Genomic DNA, 15,574 nt, shown 5'->3' on the forward strand with positions numbered 1-15,574 from the left:
TTAACAAAAAATGGCATTGATTACATTATAATCCTTAACATACAAACCCTAAAATTTGGTAAACCATAGTGCACAGTGATCTTTAACACAATGAATTCTAGAAATTATTCCCCCTAGTACAGTGTCACGATAAAGACATTGTGACTCCTAAAAAGTCACAACACACATCAACTTTAATACTTAGCACATTAACTATAACCTATATATACTTAAAGTGGCATAACATAGTCAAGGTAGAGGTGAATCAAGTGTAGCTCCTTCAAATTAAATTCCATTAGAAGGGAATATAAAAAAATGTTGTATTATGTAGATGATATTTTGACTATTGACATTGACCGAAAGAGCATTTTATGGGAGTTAGTCTATGCAATGATATTGATGAACACTCATAATTCTCCCATTAGATAATATCATAATGGTATATATTTTGTAGATCACTTGGGGCCTTAATGTTGGTGTGTCAAGCACATTTCAGCTATTATGCTTATTCTTTCACAAACTTAATTGTATATTTCTCAGATTTTATAAAACAATATTGATGAGTACTCATAATTCTCCCTTAGATAATATGATAATGGCATATATTTTGTAGATCACTTGGGGCCTTAATTTTCGTGTGTCAAGCCCATTTCAACTATTATGCTTATTTTTTCACAAATTTAATTGTATATTTCTCAGATTTTATAAAACAATATGATTTTTTCAGGTTTATCCCTGGATGCACTTAAATTAGCAAAGTATAGATATTTTTTTCTTAATTTAATTATATGTATTTCAATGTTGATTAGATTCTATGAAAATACCAAAATCGATTCCTTCCACAAGGTACCCATTGTGACTATCATTAGTTTTGTCCTATTTCTGAGTAGAAATTAGAATTATCTTCGCAAGCAGGATGGCTAAATTCCAATAATACTTTCAATGTATATAGAAAGATCTGTCAGATTCACTGAAGTACCCGTGTTGAGGATTTTTCTTATATTATTTGTTTAGCATTCAATTTTTAAATGTATGTCTCAAATTTCAATTGTGGAAAGTATTTTTGTCTTACATGAAAAGAGAATTAGAGTAGTGGAAGAAATCAACTGAGAATAATAGCCAAAAATAGAAATTACCACATTCAAAAGAGAATAAACCAAGAAAGAGATAATAGAATAAATGTTATTCTTATCATGATGAGGAGGTAATGGAGACATATATCGATATCCCATGTATCATAAAAATGGTAAGCGTTTATTTTATAGTGTCGCTCTATAAATTTGGAGTAAACATATTTTGATACATATTTCATTAGAATCTATTAAATGATAGAAGCGATTGTAGGAAGAAAAAACATTACCCGACACAACAACATCCAAGGAATTTTTCCGATGAGGTTGCAACCCACCAGTCATAGATGTTATAGGTTCTTCAGATTTCCTAGCTCAAAAGGCATGACTCCATGAGGAAATTGTTGGTTAAGTTAAATTGTAAAAGGTTCAGAAGATTCCCTAAAATGGATGGAATTTTAGCATTAGAAAATTGGAGAAAATGTTTAATACTTGCAACTATGGTAGTTGGGTGAAAGTGGCAGGGACTAAACTCTTAAGTTATTTGTGGAGAGATCTAGATGTTTATGTCTTGAAAGCTGAGAGACAATGTCTAAGAGTAGGAGTCAAACAAGGATAATATTGTGTGATAAACCCAAATACTTGAGGTTAATGCATCTTCCCAAGTCCACATGACTACTACCTGAATCATTGATGTAATTTGAAATCTATGCATTAATTTTTAATTGGAGTGAGGCAAGCCAAGATGACACTCTACTATTTGTTGGGATGAATAGCGTGTTCCCAAATTTTCATTAAATGCCCGCCAAATTATTATTTTCAAATTTCCATTAACAATTTTTCTACAACATTGTGATTGCCATGATAAAACATTCAGGCTAACACGTAAGAGTTCAGTTGAGTTAAAAGCTTCACTTGTCTTAGATAAGTATTCAATGTGTTAGTTTGAATGTTCACATTTATAATAGTTATCCATAAAATATTAGCTTAAAACTAATAAATACTAATATAAAATATCTTACTAAATATTTATCTAATTTAAATTGATTTCAAATATTGTTTTCAAATTTCTATTAACAATTATGTACCATATGTGTGCACAATTATGAGTGCTAGGTAAAGAGGTTCAACCTTATATTAGTGAAAAAATTCTTAGCTACAAGCCAAATTCAACTCATTTTGTGCATATTTATCCTTCATAATCGTTTCAGAAAATATAATACCAAATATTTTGTTGACAAGATTGAGTAGAAAGCTTCAAGTGTTAGAGGTAAGTATTTAATGTGCTAACATAAAATATCATTAACATTTGAATTAGTTATCCATATAAAGCTAGTAATAAAAATTACTGAGCAATGTAAGAATATTGAATAGAAAAGTTCCAAAGCAATATAATAAAATCTATGAGTTAAAAAATATTTAAATATATAAATAAGGTCTAATTTATAGACAAAATAGTATTTTTCATTCCGGGATACAATATCAAGAAAGACTGATTTTTTATTGTCTAAAATACATTTTTGAATTCATAAATTAATTGAGCCCCCGAAGAAACCTTGGGGACTCAAATTCTACAAATTAAACAACTAGAACTCAAGTTTTTAAAAATAGCTACTAGAATTTGGTTTAAATTGAAATTAATTAAAAATATGATAACAATAAAAGCTATTTCATCTATAAGTTAGAGTACACGTAAAAATAATAATTATGTTAAACACATAATTAATATAATATTTAAATATATGTGCGTTAAAAATATTATAATTTTAATCCAATGTAATATAAGAACAACTAGTAATCAATAAATATATAATTTGTACAATAATGATTTTTTTTTTCCAACACTATAAAAGTCTATCATTATTAGTGAAGCTAATCATTTTTTGTTGTTACTATTATTCAAGGAAAACTACTCCATCTGGAATGACCCGTTAGTGGTCTACAAGGTGTCAGATGACTCATGGGCTTGGGTCATTAACCTACTTTCTATTTCCTTAAGTGTTTTTAAATCTTAATTGTAACACTTAAAACTATATTAATGATAATTTTACATGTATTATAATACATTAATAGGAGTAGTTAATTTAGTGAATATACATGTATTGTTTAGTTGATGTTTTAATACATTTTAGTGAATTTTTTATAGTGTCAAAAATATTTATCTAATAAATTTCAATTGTAAGTAATTATTATTTAGATAATACCATTTTTTGAGAATGTTAATAGTATGGTTTAAGTTTCTTGATAGGCTTGCAACTAATATATTACTCCAATTAAAACCATATATTTACTACAATTGAATAAGAACAAAATGAAATATAGGGATACATATGTAATTGAGAATATATTCAAAGTATCACCAAGTATTTGTAGAGCATAAAGATTACAAAATAGAAGGTTCCATGATTAATCCTAAAACTATGTGCCATTGATTTATGACAAAGACATCTCTCATCAATATTCTTCAGATGTGAGGGTATTTCCTTATTGAGTAGATAGTCCAAGTAATGATTTTATTACAAATAAAATATAGATATAATTGAGCATACCTCGTTGTTAAAATACATTATGTGACAAAACAAAAATTATTGGAGCATTTATAGATTTAGCAAAATAATAGTATGTGAAAAGTAAATAGGTTATTATGGTATATCAACTTGTACCATCACCAAAGGGGTTGGAAGCTATATTGGAAATAACCATTTAGGTACGAATGAGAAAATACATGAAAATTATTGTGTTTTTAGATTGATGTTATCACCAAGGTTTCACCCTTATCATAACATAAATTTGTATCAAAAAATACATGCCGAAAATATTATAATGATATTTTCCCAAACACATTTTCTTATTAGTATTATTTATATTAGATTTGTTTCCTGATGTATATCATTTTGGGTCCCCATATTAAAATGAACACCATATTGTGGGACTTAAGGGTTATTTTTGTACATATTTTAACAAATGTTCTTAGTTCACCATTAATGAAACAACCATAGATTTGATCATTGGCATTAGAAAGAGAGAACTAATGTAATAAAAAATCATAATAGTAAGGAATGGAGAGTGATTTCTTTTCACTTGATTATGATGTGTATTGATATAATTAAAAAATTATTAAGGGAGCATGTAGATACATCAAATTTGATAATGAGCTAATAAAATATATTAATGTATGAACCTAAAAACCCTAAACCAAAATTCTCCAAAGCAAGAAATATTTAGCACAATAGATAAAGGTGAGTCCTTTATATCATGTTTTAACTAGATGTTGAAACAATTGAAAGAGGAGGAAGTTATAGATCTATATAAACCTATTATGAGTACATGGTGAAGCCTACTACCAAAAGTAGCCATGCTATTACTAGAAGTTTCCTAATTCAGTTAGTATTTTTTTAAACATAAGCTAGAAAGGATATTATGGGATATTGAATAGTGAAGGAAACAAGTCATAAAATTTATTATGTGGCACATTTAAATTGATTTAACATTGATTCAGATTCATAAAATGTTGTGTTTCTTAGAATAAAGTCATTGCATATCTATTAAAAGAGATATATCAAATATGTATGCCTAAACATTAACAACTGATAAAAAATGTGAAATAAAATGAGTAAATGAAATAGAGTGCATGAGCTTAAATTGGAGATAGTGTAACTTAAAAATAAGGTTTTATAGTATCATGAAAGTTGAAACCACACTATTAAAATTGATGGTATGATATACAAATAATAGAAGATGTAATTAATGAAGAGATAATTGGTTCAAGCAACCTAGTTCAATGCATGTTTATAAAATCTTGGATTTTCACTTTTGTAGACCATATATATCGATGGAATTCAACAGATGATAAACGAATTGTGTAAGTATGCCATGGTTGCAAAGGAAATAATGAAATAGTTGAATATATGAATCTGAAAATCCTTATATACAATGCTATGAAGTCAAAAATATTTATAAAATAGAGTTAGAGGTTCTTGAGGCCTTCTCCATCATCACATTATCAAGAAAAAATATGTTCAAAAACTATGTTAAGATGCTCAAATATTTAAAATAAATGGAAAAATGACACGTATAAGTATGCATTTTATGCATACCTAATGAAATGTATTTTAAGATTGATACTGAAAGTTGTTTTATGCGAATGGACTTATTTTAAACCTTGACTATGATGGATATCATACCTTTATTAATTAGAGATATATAATAACTAACGTAAATGAATAATTACCATAAACTCTTGAACTTATGTGTAAAAAGAGTTGAACAAAGAAGGAATGTTTGCAAGTCACAAAGATATTTCAACTCTTAACTTAAATGAAGTGTGTATTTGTTTACTGAGCTAAATCAAATATCTATGTCCAATATTTTGTAACTCATAAATAATGTAAAATAGAGTGCAATAGATTCACGTATTATTCACGATCTAATAAAACATAAGTTTTCATAGGAACATATAAGCTTGAGCCATTCTATTAAAACATATGATGTGATATCCAGGTATGAAAATATGTAACTAATGAAGAATAATTGTATTGAAGAAATCTAGAGCAATGGAAATTTGGAAATGGTTCAATATATAGAATTAAATCTAGATTCTTCTTGAAGAAAGACATCAAAGATAACAATGGTCCTTTTTCACTTCCCTGTATTTTTTTTTGTAACAAATCATAATCCTTTTGAAATTTAATAGCACAGTTGTATATAAATACTAAAAATATTAATTATCTCTAAGATTACATTTCTTGGCATAGGCAAGTTTAACAAAATTAAGGAAATGTTGAATTTGAGCATTATCACATTTAGGAAAATGTGTGGGTTAAACATATAATGGTTATTTTTCTCCATCACGATATGTTTTGGAAAACTATAACAATGCAATATAATAAAAGCTTGACAATGCTTCCTAATGGATACGTTCGAGGTTTATGAATATCTCTCACACTAAATCAAAGTAATTCTTCCTAAAATTTCTTTTGAGGTATAAAAAAATATTTCCAATCATGACATAAATTCACATGGATAATCTCTTTTATTTTAAGTTACACTATCTTCAATTTATACCACACATGCCCATATTTAGGATTACTCTACAGATGTTCATATTAAGGAACCTCTTAGCATTATCCTTAACCTTGAAAAAACAAAACCTAATTTCAGCTCTTATAAAAAGTCCCCTTCTTTTTGGGAAAAGTGGGGTCAATTTAAGCTTGTCAAAATTGCATCTTAAATTTTATTCTTCACGACAAATGAGAGCATCTTCATGACCTTTTATAGAACGCTTTTGAATATTTATAACACATAACGCAACACAGAAAAGAATAACAGAATGATCCTTTTGATCAATGTTATTTTAATATCGCAAAAAGAATCATGGGTATTGGTCTAAGAAATTTGTTGTTTCTCGTTGAAATTTTGATCATTGAAACACATGGTCAATAGTAGATAATGCAGAAAAAATATCTTAGAAGACCATGAAAAAGAGGACTAACATATCATTTAGAAACCATCCTCTCACTTATTTCTATTAGATAAAAAATATTATCTAGAAATGAAAAAAAAAAATGCCTAAAGACATTGAAGGATCCTCTAGAATTCTACTAGCAACACAATCTTCTCCTCCTCGATTATCTCCTCTTCAATTAGGTGCACTAGCATGATAATTGATACATCAATGGTATAGGCAATTATAAATGGTGGAATTAATATAAGAGGCATGGGTATATAATGTATATAAGTTACCTCCAGTCCATAAAATCCCATAAAGCCTTGAATTATTCATTGAAATTGTTCTCATAAAAACTGATAAAACACATAAGAAAATACACTAGAGAAATTGAAATGCTATTGGAGACTAAAAAATGGTCCCCAGTATTAAAAGTATGTGAGAAATCATTGCCATAAAACCTTGACTCACTCTAAAAATGAAGGCCTATTGGATGTTTGGTCATTATATAGAATGGGAAAGCCTTGTTTCTATGGATTTCCCTTTTAGTTCATAGTGACTAATGATATAACATATAAAAATTTTAATTTAATATTTGGGATAAACATTATTAATCACTATTTCGATATAAAAATTCACCAACTCAAATTTTTGAACCCTCAAATTTTAGCCATGGGAAATAATTTCCCCTAGAAATTTCAATCCATTAATCTAGAATATAAATGAATTCCAACTAATAATAGGGATGAGAAAGTTGTAGAAAAATTTAGACTTAAATAAAAAGAGAAAAACATTTAAAGTTGTTGCAGTGAACATAAATACAACACCACCAATATGTCTGTCGCAAATTAAAAATTAAAGTTTATTCTACTCTAAGAGTTAGGTACAAAAATTATAATAATGGAATATGGTAATATATATAATGATGAAACTATAGTTTCAAATCTTGTGACCAAAATTTGGACTTTTAATAGTGAAATATAACCTCAAATCCGAAACCAAAATTGATCACTTTTGAACCAAAATTTATTGCACTTCCCAAAAATGAAGCAAAAAAATCAAGAGGGAAAGGATTCTCGAGAAAATGGAATGTAAAAAAATTATGAAACATAATGAGAAGAGTTACCTATAAGATTGTATGGTGAACCTTGAATTTTAACTTCAAATAATATGATAATTTGCAAACAAATCTCCTATACTACATATGACTATTATTATTACCATTAAAAATATGAAAACTCAGAAAATGGAAAGTATACTATTCAATCATTAAATGAGATCTCATATCCCAAAATTAATTCAAATAACACGATATAGTGGCCAACGAAAGAAATAATCTCATTTTAATCCAAATGAGGAGGGAAAAATAGCTACCAAAATATCCATTTTTGGAAATTGAGGTGAATGGAAAGTTGTAGGCTTATTTATTTTTTCTAGACTCCCTCGAAATAAGCTCATGCTAACCTCCATATCTAATATTTTTATAAAATAAATTTGGAGTAGTTATTAGTAATGAACTATGATAAAAATAATTTCCCAAACAAAAGATTAAACCCCTTAATTTTGTCCATGGGAAAAATTTCACCCCAAATTTTTTTCGTCATGATTATTTGCTATTCAATTGTGCATGAAAAAAAAATATTATAAATAATGCAAGCATAATATATAACAAAGTTATAATTTATTTTATTTGTATGATTTTCTAGCCATTGAGAGAGGTATCACAGGGCCCTGTTTTGTACAAACATAATATATAACAAAGTTATAATTTAGTTCATTTTTATGTTTTCTTACACAGGGAAATGAGAGAGGTATCATGGGCTCCTATTTTGATGCCTATCATCATCGATTGATGTAAGTCTACACTTACCATTCATTTTATTTATATGGTTTCCATAGTTTATCTTAATTTAATTTTAATATTTTTTTAATTAAATTGAAAATAAATTCCAAAATAGATATGAGTATTATTCTTCTAATAGAAAAAGTAGATATTCCATAGTAATAACCTAATTATTATGTTGGTGGTAGACATTTAACTTTCATGGAATATGTTAGAATATCCATAGTAGTAATGTTATATGATGATAAGATTTGTGTGCAATGAAGGTATGCTTGTTTAATTAACTTATCTCAAAATTAATTAACTTAAGAAAATTTCATATCAATACATGTCACATTGGAAATGTTGTATTTATAAGCCATGGTACAAGCAAATGGTATTGTAAGAAGAGCTATTTAGAATTTAAGAGTATCCATGGGAAGTGGGAGTGGATATACATGGCTAAAGATATTGTTATATTTTATATAACTCTTATATTAATTGTTTTTATAACAATAATAAAGTTATAATTCAGATAATTGTTATGATTTTTTAATGTGGACAATGTCACATGTATAATGGGTTTAGAGTTTTGATTGTTTTCACACTTTGATTGCTAAAGGTATTTATCAAACATTGGACCAGAGATATATGTGTTGGTTATAATAAAAACAATAAATCATTTTATAATAAAAAATAGATTCGATATAGTATATTTTAATTTAATTTTGTAACAAACTTTTTAATTAAATTGAAAATGAAAAAGTGCCAAAACTACATTTCAAATAAATCTCAACTCTGACTAATATTGAAAATAATCCTAGCACCAATCTATTATCCATTGATGATTAAATTAATATTCGAGAATTCATATTCCAACATATACACACCTATCAATATAGTAAAATTAATAAAGCATAACTATGTTTTCACAAATTCAATTATATGTATTTTAAGTTTGTAAATTATGTTTTCCCATATTTGATTTTTAATCACTAATATTTATATTAATGTGCATAAATATATATTTTTAATATTATTTTTTAATAATAATGTTTTCATTTTCTTTTTGTTTTGTCTAATAGATGCTAAGTTATATTTGGAGGCCTTTTGTTGAACTCTAATGTGATGCTGAGTTCAATTTGAAGAACTTTCACTAATATTTTTAGTATATGAAATATTTTTCTATTAGAATTATGTAAAACATGCATATATTCTCATTTCTCCCTTTATGAATGGAATTTAAGGATACACTCGAAAGTATAATAAAACCACAACACATATATTAATATTTTTCTAATTTAGTATATGAAATTTTTTTCTATTAAAATTATGTAAAGCATGAATACATTCTCATTTCTCCCTTTATGAATGGAATTTAAAGATACACTTGAAAGTATAATAAAACCACAACACATATATTAATGTTTTTCTAACTTCATTATTCAGCAAAAGATGCATTTAATGAATGTGAAATATGGGGAAACCATCCATGTGACTTAGAAGGGAATGATCTTGCAATATCAAAATAATTTTTTAGATGGTTAATGACAATTTAATAAAAATATTTTAGGAAACAAATTAAAATATATTTAAATATAACAAAGTACACATAAATTTAATGGGAAAGGTAAAGATTTTTGAATTTTCACTAATAGGGAGATAGATGTTCAAGAATACATATAGTCTAATATAGGTAACTCCTATATTACCACATATTGAAACTTTTATACTAAAAATGGTCATATTTGTAGTTTATAGTTACGAAGACAAATTCCTTAGTTCTTATTGTGATAAAAAAAATTCCATGAAATTGAGATAAAATCGAACATGCATAAGCAATATAATGAAATAAAATAAGAATCCAATGTTTCATTTACTAAATTGTAATAGTATTAGAGGCCAAAACAGGAAGAAAAAAAAATCAAAATTATTTGTACACTTCAAACCATACAAAGTAAATTGTGCATGCTATTTTGAGAAGAAAACTCTATAGTGAATTTTCTTAAACAAACAAATCCAATAACCAAAATAAGATAATTTATCTCACTCCCCATATGATTAATAAAAATAGGTAAACACATGAGGAGTTCACTATAAAATGTATTTTCAAATATTTAAAATCTTTAACACATTTTTATTATAAATTTACATACTAGCACAATTATATAAATTAAATAACTAGTGAATGTTAATAATTATGAATCCATAATAAACATCAAAAACGTTACTTCATAATACATCTCACATTGCTAAAATTTCTAAGATTATGAAATTAACTATATTATTATTATCATCATTATTATTACTATTTTTTTTCCCATGGAAAAAAGTCGTAATTTCTATTGATATATAAGAAATTACATTTTGTAGATGCAAAGGCATATGCATATGGAGGCGGAGTTGCCTGTCAAGTTCGAAAACAAAACTTTTGACCAGAAAGGTAATGAAAAGTTTTACCTCCACACAGGGAGTCTGTTATCTGCTAAAACTATATCTATGCATGTTCTCTAACATAGAGAGAACAACATCAAAATTGTAAGATGTCTCTTCACAGAGAGAGATACTAAGTATCAAAATCTGGGTTGTATATTCAAAGCATAAATATAGACCAAAAAGATGTAAATACAAACATGCTATAAACAGGTTTATTAGATCATATTATAGGGCTTGTAGCCCATTATCTCTGGTATCCACAAAAGGTATGTGATAATGCTGGTGGTAGGTCCCATCTATTTCCTCCTGGATCAGCCAGTCATTGCCCTGTCTAAGCGCTACCTCTTTGGAAAGGTGATCTGCCCCCGTGTTTTGCTCCCTGTAAATGTGGCGACAGGTAAAGGAGTCAAGAGAAGATATCAATCTTTTTGCTTCTTCTAATATATGCCTCAATGAAAATGCATTACAGTGGTATGCATTATTTAACCAATTGCAAACGATTTTGGAATCACCAAACAGCTGTAGATCTCTGCAATTCTTTTCCAATGCAAAATGAATGAGATGTTTAGCAGTGCAGAGTTCAGCATAATTATTGGTTCCCCTACCTAAATTTATTTGGATCTTGTAACAATGTGCATCATTTAGGTAGAGAATGGCTCTGCCACCACATCCAGCCTCCTGCGCAGAGCCATCAAAGTATGCCCACGGTTTTGATTTGTCTATGTTTTCTGGTATAATGGTGCGGGGAGGGGCATTGGAGTCCTCCTCGGGAAGTAGATCATAATCCGCAATGGTATGAAGTAGGATGGTAGGCCAGTGGGGTATTTTGTGGTTGAAAATAGAATGGTTTCTAGCAATCCAAAGTGACCAGCAAACTAGAAGAGGCATATTTCTTGATTTTTCGTTTTAACTTTGACACCATGTGCTCCAGGCATCCAGAATGTTGTGTCCTTACCATAATTTTAAGCTAGGATAGTGAGAAATGATGGAATTCCAATGTGCCTTAGTGGTGGGGCAATGTAGGAAGAGATGATCAATAGTTTCTTCTTCATTGTGACACAGGTGACACCAGAAAGGGTTGTGGAAGGACCTTTTCATCAGATTTGACCTTGTGGGTATCTTATCAAACAAAATGTTCCACATCAGTAAGTGGGTATGAGGGGCCGGCTTGAGCTTCCAGAGTAATCACCAAGTCGGGTTTATGTTCAGGGATTTGAATGGTTCCATTAATCTCATATATCCCGCTTTTGGAGAATATGTACCATGTTTGGCAAAGGCCCATATAATCTCGTCCGGTCCTTTGGAAAGTCAGATGTGAGCCTGTGTGAGAGTGTCCATGTATTCCTACCAATTAGGTCGCCACTGTATAGGGATGTCCAGATCACGAGCCGATTTCCATGCTTGCTGTACGAAGGAGGAATTGTTCCTGTCACCAATGTGTTTGATGTGAGTGATACCCCTGCTGTGTAAATGCCTTATCAAGTCTGTCGGTAGTCTGTGTGCATTTCCACAACCAACCCATGGGTCCGTGCCAATATGAACAGCATTTCCCTCCTTTATTCTCCATGTAATGCCTTCACAAAGGAGTGGTAATGCATTAACGACCACCTTCCATACATTGGAGATGTTATTACTTGTTCTGTGCTTTTGTCTGAACCAGTCCATCAGGTTCATGGGCCATCTATATTTTACCTGTGCAACCCGGGACCAGAGGCTGTTTAAGGTGATAAGATTCCAACCGAGCTTTGCTCCTAGAGCTTTGGAAAAAATATCAAGCCTTTTGATACCCCATCCTCTCCATCTCTTAGGCATTGCAATAGTGTCCCATTTGACCCAAGCAAATAATCTACCCGGTTGATTACCATTCCATAAAAACCTACATCATATACTTTGAAGTCTGTTCAGTATACCTTTCAGTATCCAAGCCAGAGTCATCCAGAAAATAGGAGTGGCTTCAATCACAGTTTTAATAAGGGCTAATCTACCTGCATGGGATAGGTATTTATGGTACCAAACCTGAAGGCACTTCTCCACTTTCGAAATCAGCCATGTCCAGTCCGCGATCCTGTACCCATTAGGCTTTAGCCTAGAGCCCAGATATTTAAGACCGTCCTCCAGGTTCAGTGAGGTAAAAGGGAAGCACTGTGAGGTAAATATAATCTCATGTTGTGAGCAACCAAAGGAAGTAATTGTAGATTTACCATCATTTATAGTCATCCCGGTTGCTTGTTGAAAAAGAGTGAAGATATTCTGTAGGACCGTGGTGTCACCAATACTACCATTTAAAAAAATGAGAATGTCATCAACAAATAATAGATGGGTGAGATAAAAATTCTCAGATATCTTAATGCCAGCCAGTTGATTCCTATTGCGGGAAGCTATGATGGCCCTGCTTAATCCTTCCATGATAAGTAATAAAAGTAGTGGGGAGAGTGGGCATCCCTGCCTGAGACCCCTCTCCGAGAGGAAGAAAGATGTGGCTACCCCATTTAATAACACACTGTAAGATACGTCTTTAATGCAACTCATGATCCATTTGATATATGCAAATGGAAAGCCAAGATGAGTTAGAAGTAATCTTATGTAGATCCAGTTAGCTCTATCAAAAGCCTTTGAGAGGTCCACCTTCAAAATCATGCCTTTCTGTTTCTTCATCTACACAATGTGGAGGAGTTCTTGCACTATGGCTATAGCCTCATGTATCTGTCTATGCTGAAGGAAAGCAAACTGCTCTGAGGATATGTGCCTGGAGAGGATAGGCTTCAGTCGATTTGCTATGATATTTGCAATAATATTGTACAGGCAGCTACAGAGGGAAATGGGTCGGAAGTCGTTGAATGAGGAGGGATTTTCAGATTTCGGAATGAGGCAATGAAGGTGGATTTGATGGCCGGGGAAATTCTTCCACTCCTTCTGCAGTCCTCCACAATCTTGAGTAAATCATCCCCCGGGATGTCAAAAAAGGCTATGTAGAAATCAATGGTCCACCCATCCGACCCAGGACTCTTGTCTTTTTTAAACCATTTTATAGTCACCTCAAGCTCCTCCTTCGACACTTCCATCATCAGGTCCTCTGAGTCTTCCTGTTGTACAAATCTAGGAAGGTATTCAGCAATCCGCATGAATTCCATAATATTCACAGCTCTGGGCACCTTGTAGATGCCTTTGAAGTGGTCAATAGCTAATCTAGCCAGATCCCGTTGGGTTGATACTAATTGACCTTGATTGTTACGAAGTTCCCAAATAGTGTTAATGGCCTTTCTGTCGTTATCAAACTTATGAAAAAACTTAGTATTGTCATCTCCTTCAGTGAGCTAGATTTCCCGCTCCTGAGCCTCCAGCTCTCCTCCCTTTCCTTCAGAATTTGGGAACGCTTCGTGATGAGGGAGATATAATGATCTTTATCTTCTTGTGTTAGGAAAGTACCTGTTGAAGAGTCCTCATGGATGGAAATGGCCATCTCTACTTCCCTCAGGGTGTTATCATCATTTTTCTGTTTCTGGTGTGCCCAAATTTTGGAGATCCTCTTAAGTTTTTTCAATTTCCTGATAAAGCATGTTGTATGATCCTCGCGTTCTAGTATAGGGTTGGATTGCCAGTAATTTTTTACCATTTGAATGTAGGAAGGATCCTTGAGCCAAGAGGCGTTGAACTTGAAAGGGATTTTAATCCTTAGATTTGTATCGTCCAATTCCAAAAATATTGGCCGATGATCATAAATGCCTCCATTGCCAACCCGTTGTCAAATGCGTGGATGCAAGCTCAAAAAAGCTTCTTTGATGAGGAAACTATCAAGTCTCCTTGCAAGGCTGTGGTCTCCATTGCGGTTGTTTGTCCATGTATACTGAATCCTGGCCGATGGGATGTCTGCCCACTAGTGCTCCTCAAGTAAGGTAGAGATGGTGTTTGTGAGGCCATCTACTTGGGCCGAGTGTCCCCAAGATTCACTGTATCCCAATGAAAAATTAAAATCTCCGCCAAGAATGATGTTGTCTGCCTGCAAGAAATATGAGTCCAGAAGCGATCTCCAAAAGTTTGCCCTATCCGCACATGGACCATATACATTCATAATGCGCACTTCAGATTCTATAGAGTGGGCATATATGTCCATGCCTATAAATCTCCGACCTCCCCAAATGTTCATGAGTTCCATAGATTTGTTGTGTAGTCCAATAGCAAGTCCCCCTGATCTCCCAGATGCATCTAGGGCGTGGAAGGTCCAATTCGGTAGCCAAGAATTGAAAGTAGTGATAAGAGAAACAACTGAACAAAGAGTTTCTTGTAAGAATATAATGTCCAGCTGTGTCGAGGTGAGTAATCTTCTGAGTGCTAGTTTTTTTGGAGGGCTATCAAACCCTCTACAATTGTAGGATAGGAACTTCATGGAGGGTGAGGCAAAGGGCCGTTCCTAGCTCTAAGGGCCCTATCAATAGTTTGTTGTCACCCGAGGGAAACTTCTTCACCCATAGTGTGTCTAGCTTTAGTGAGATGGGATGGTCGACCCCTGGAGGGTTTATGGGAGGCAGGGGTAATCTCAGGGTCCAATCCAATCGCGTCACATCCACGATCCTTTGATCTAGATCGGAGAGCGTATCGAGGGGATGCAGGAGGGAGGGGGAGGGGAGAGAAGGGAGAGAGGATGGCGACATAGATGGGATGTTGGGGGCAGTGATGGGAAGGGGAAAGGGAAGAGAGAAAAGAAGAGAGGAGGGAGAGGTAATACCCTGAGATCTAATAATCGTCGAGGAGACCGAATATGATAGAGAAGGAGGAGATGTACATATATATGAAAGGGATGCATGAGCTTCAAAAATACCAGAT

The sequence above is a fragment of the Pinus tabuliformis genome, chromosome 2_1, assembly GCF_031772625.1.
Source record: "Pinus tabuliformis cultivar Carrire ecotype Pingquan chromosome 2_1, CPIR1, whole genome shotgun sequence".
NCBI classification, from domain to species: Eukaryota; Viridiplantae; Streptophyta; class Pinopsida; order Pinales; family Pinaceae; genus Pinus; species Pinus tabuliformis.